We start from the raw sequence: 5,258 nt of genomic DNA on the forward strand, positions 1-5,258 counted from the left end.
CTCATATTGTATGTGGATGACATACTACTCATTGGGAAGGACATCCCTATGCTTCAGTCTGTCAAGACCTGGCTAGGGAGTTGCTTCTCAATGAAGGACTTAGGTGAGGCATCCCGCATTCTAGGGATACAGATCTATAGAGATAGATCTAAGAGATTGCTTGGCCTAAGTCAGAGTACATACATTGACAAGGTACTCCTTCGGTTTGCCATGCAGAATTCCAAGAAGGGATTTCTGCCGATGTCACATGGCGTGAGTCTTTCGAAGACTCAAGGTCCCTCTTCTAGAGAGGAGAGAGATCGCATGGATCAGATCCCTTATGCCTCATAGGATCGATCATGTATGCCATGCTATGTACTCACCTGATGTCTCGTATGCTTTGAGCATGACGAGCAGATACCAGTCAGATCCAGGTGAAAGTCACTGGATAGCGGTCAAGAATATTCTTAAGTACTTAAGAAGGACTAAAGAATATTTCTTGATATATGGAGGCAATGATGAGCTAACTGTAAAGGGTTACAGTGATGCCAGCTTCCAGACCGATCAGGATGATTACCGATCGCAGTCAGGGTTCGTGTTTTGCTTAAATGGTGGTGCTGTGAGCTGGAAGAGTTCGAAGCAGGACACAGTAGCTGATTCTACAACAGAGGCCGAGTATATTGCTGCATCAGAGGCAGCAAAGGAGGCAGTTTGGATCCGCAAGTTCATCACTGAACTTGGGGTGGTTCCTAGCATCGCTGACCCAGTTGAGCTCTATTGTGACAACAATGGAGCTATAGCACAGGCGAAGGAACCTCGCTCACACCAGCGGACCAAGCACATACTACGGCGCTTCCATCTCATTCGAGAGATTATCGATAGAGGAGATGTGAAGATTTGCAGAGTACCTACAGAGGCTAACATTGCAGATCCCTTGACCAAGGCTTTGGCACAGAGGAAGCATGATGGTCACACTAGGTCTTTAGGCCTTAGAGCCTATACTGATTGGCACTAGTGCTAGTGGGAGATTGTTAGTTAGAGCCCTAGAGCCAATCATTTGATGATTGTATGGACTCATTGTATCATATTCTTGTATATTAATAAAGGCATTTGTTTGGTTATTATACTTATTTGTATTAGTACCAAATAGACTAAGTATAATAGCGTCCTTGAGTAGAAGGTTCATACCTATATCAATCGATTAGTTGAATCGATAGTGAGATGATATAGGGAACACTACTCTAAATCATTCCTAGTCGAGTATTAACATTCAGGGACAATGTTAATGCAATAAGACTAGCATGTAGGTCAGCTCGATGACTTGATCTCACAAGTCATGGATATAGAGATATCATGCTGACACATGGGTATACATTGGAGAATGTATACTGAATGACCCGCCATGAGAAAGTATCATGGATCGTTATATGAGTGTCATATACTTTCTCATGTGGCTATTAGTATGACTATTAGTCCTTAGACCTGAAGTCACCATGGATCCCTACATAAGGAGTTATGTACTTTAGTTTCGTCAAACGTCACCCGTAACTGGGTGGACTATAAAGGCGATTACTGGGTATGTAACGAATTATGCAGAGGGATGTGAGTGATGTAGATGGGATCTATCCCTCCCATATAACGGGAGCGACATCGCTATTCTTGATAGAGTGAGACCACGAAGTGCATGGCCATGCCCAAATGAGTCAACATTAGATGTTGAGCTCATTTGATCGAGTGAGTCTACTTGGAGTTCAAGATTTAGATTGATTAGAGGATGACACGGTCTATGCCTCACATTAATCAATCTAGATGTCTAGGATAGAAGGACACTTGTCACATATTGTGAGGAGTCACAATTAGTAGTCACAAGGTGATGTTGGATCTCAACATTCTTGTAACTTGGGTAGCAATGATGTATTGCTAGATGCCGCTCATTGCTTATGTTTCTAAAGGAGTTTAGAAACATTGCCAACGTTACAAGAACCTATTGGGTCACACACAAAGAACAAGTGGATGGAGATTAGGTTCATATGATGAACCAATTGGATTAGGTTCATGTGATGAACCAATTGGATTAGGTTCATGTGATGAACCAAATTGGATTAAGAGTAATCCAAATTGGGCTAATTGAGTTAGACTCAAGTTGATTCATGTGTTCAATGAGTCTAATTTGGATTATGACTCATTGAATCAATTTAATTAAATGAATTAGATTCATTATATTAAGTTGGCTTGAATCAAATGGTTAGATTAGATCAACCATGAGAGAGATTTGGTCAAGTTTGACTTGATTTGAGAAGGAAGATCAAAGGTCAATTTTGAATTGACCATTTGCCACCTCATTTGTGAGTTGGCATAAGGTGGACCATTGATGATGCTCCACATCATCATGGTTGCACATGTGTGTGACACCTCATGGAGGTTACAAATCCCTCTTTAATGGCCACATTAAATGGGAAAGGGGTTACACACACATGAAGGAGAGTGAATGCAATTCATTCTCATTCATTCCATCTTCTTCCTCCTTAGCTCTCTCTTGCTTTCTCCTCTCTTTTGGTCGTGGGTTCCATGAAGGGAGAGAAGGTGGTTGAGTTGTATTCCAAGAGAAGAAAGAAAGGGTGAAGGTCACAAAAGAGGAAACTACTTCTTGAGTGTAAGAGTTTCCTTTCTTCTTTCTTTTTCCCTCCATTTAAATCCTATCCGAGAGCTCTAGAAAGTGCTAGCACACTTGGGGCTCTCTTCTCCATCCTTTGAGTGTGAGAGACACTCCTTGTTCGTGTGGATATCACTAGAGAAGTATCTACCTTGATACTTTGGAGATCCGACAAGTACCTTGGACGAGCGGGATTTTGCAAGGGCACGCATCGAAGGTAAAATGGTTTTTCCTTTGTAGATCTACTGTAGATCGTAATATAGAACTCGTATTTGTGTTTTCGAAATTTTTCCTTGCACGGATCTACGGCTTTGGGTGATTCGGGGTTTCCGCGACGCGAAAAGCGGTTTTCGCGGCCCGAAAAACCCAACACCTTCCTCACCAAAGGCCACTATTCTATCTTCTTCCTCACCCAATCGGGAGAGGAGGCACTGACCATCTCCACCTTCTTCCTCTCCCGATTGGGAGCGGAAGCGCCACCTTGGGAACTCTCCAATCCGAGGCTCTTCCATTCATCCATCCTCATCCACAGCTCTCTATTCAATTGGGAGAGATTTTGACAGCCCACCTTCATCCACCGACAAGTTTACATCAGTGAGCTTCAGGATTCCAAGCTCTTCTGCACTATACACCCTTCTGAATCCGTAGGTGGTAGCATGATTCATTTCCGCTGCTCGTCACACGCCATCCATTCCGCTCGAGGTTGAAACTTCATCCACAACTGTCGTCTTGGTTGATTTTTTTTTTTTTTTGTGTGTGTTGGGTTGTCTAGTTTGATTGTTGAATGGTAATGACATTAGCTTCCCATGTTAAGATTGCATGCCCTTTGGTTTAACTTGATTAATGCTCACATGGTGTTTGATGAAATGTTTCTTCCATTAGTTGGACTCTAGTTGATGCATTTAAGTTGTTCAATTTCTTGCAATGGTTATTTCGTTTGAATATTTAAATTTGTGTTCTTTATTTGAATGAAATTATGTTAGATTAGATTAGGATTCGTTGTATGTTAGTTTCGTTAGACGCTTACTTTATGTTGTCTCTAATTCTCCGCAATTGTACTTAATTAGATTAGTTTTCATTACTTGTATTGTCTTTCATTTATAGTCCTAGCAACTCAACTAAAAACCCCCATCACATTTCATTTCTTAGTCTCCGCAATTAGTAACAAATCTGTGATGTTGGCTAGGAATTCTAAATTCTACAATGTTAATATTGAATTTTGAGTTGTTATAGATCTATGATATATAGTTTTAGTTATCTGAAATTACATGACTTTATAAGTTTAAGATGCTGTTTTAATTTGTTTCAGATTCCAATATAGTGATTTTAGTTTCAGTTACTTCTAACAAATATATTTTATATTGTATGAGTATCAGTAATTTGAGTTTTTCCGGCTAAGAATTTTAAAGTCTTCAATGTTGATTCTGTAGATCTGTGTTATATAGTTTCAGTTTGCTGAAACTATATGAGTTTGTAAGTTTCTAATGTTGATCAGTCCTATTAGCTTCAGTATGTTTCAGATTCCTATATAGTGATTTCAATTTCAATTACTTCTGACAAATACTTTTCAGATTGTATGAGTATCAATAATTTAAGTTCTGTTGGTTAGGAATTTTAAAGTCTTTGATGTTGATTATGAATTTTATGTTCTTATTGATCTGTGTTGTTAGTTTTAGTTTGCTAAAACTATATGAGTTCATAAGTTTCTAATGTTGAAGAGTCAAACATCATTTTTCCTTTAAACTCATCTCAATTCTCACATCTGATTTAACTGTATCAGGAGTTATAGGTTTTACTGTGACTGAAGAAGAGACTACATCTTCAATGTTAATTTTGTTACTATGATCCAGTTGCAGGTAAGTAGAGGTATGCATTATACAGGGTGCATGATGAACCTGCCATGCATATATATTTTTACTTTAAATAAAAAATTTTGCAACATGATGAACCTGCCATATAGGTCGCATTAAGTATGATAAGGGGTGAATGCATTATTGGTTATTAAAATTTTTGTAAGTTACATTTATTTTTTTTGTATTTATGACAAGGGGTAAGCATTTTTTATTTATTTATGTGATGCAGGATATAAGTAGAGGGAAAGATATTGGTTTCAGCAAAGGAAGATCAAGGGGGAGAGGATACGGAGATGATACTCTCTTATAATACAATGCGGCGGGGAGGTGAGCTTTCGCTCTCCGATGGCTGGGAGAATGGCGCAGGGGAAGGCAGAAGGGGCCGTCGCGATTTGGGTCATTTTGGTTTGTATCTGGACTTGCGATCCGAATCCGAGCTTCGCTTTTGGCGCTACCGATCCCAACGACGGTGAGTGAGTTGATAGTATCGTTGAGGGTTTGGTGTGTGCTTTCTCCTGGAAAGGGCTTGAACAATTTCTTGGCGCTCTTGAATTGCTTTTCTGACTTGGTGTTTTGGTTGATAAGTGCCAAATTCACATGCTTGCAAAAGGTTGATTTATTTTTTTTCCTTCTGCAAATTATGATGCTGATCGATTAGTTTGCTTCATTTAGTTGCCGAAAGAGATTTTTTTTAAGGCTTCCTATTCTTCTTGTGACTCTTGTTTAGTAGATTTATTATTCTAGGTATTCATCCAACAAGTAGAAAACAGGAA

At 39.4% G+C, this 5,258-nt stretch overlaps 1 long non-coding RNA gene across 1 annotated transcript; it reads left to right on the forward strand.

Annotated features, from left to right (window-relative positions):
* Positions 1-3,024: 3,024 nt before the first annotated feature.
* Positions 3,025-4,807, forward strand: LOC122039608. Its single transcript, XR_006128265.1, has 3 exons — positions 3,025-3,334; positions 4,413-4,488; positions 4,715-4,807. It is a non-coding gene; the product is annotated as an uncharacterized LOC122039608 (long non-coding RNA).
* The last annotated feature ends 451 nt before the right edge of the window (positions 4,808-5,258 follow it).

The sequence above is a fragment of the Zingiber officinale genome, chromosome 2A (genome assembly GCF_018446385.1).
Source record: "Zingiber officinale cultivar Zhangliang chromosome 2A, Zo_v1.1, whole genome shotgun sequence".
Classification (NCBI taxonomy): domain Eukaryota; kingdom Viridiplantae; phylum Streptophyta; class Magnoliopsida; order Zingiberales; family Zingiberaceae; genus Zingiber; species Zingiber officinale.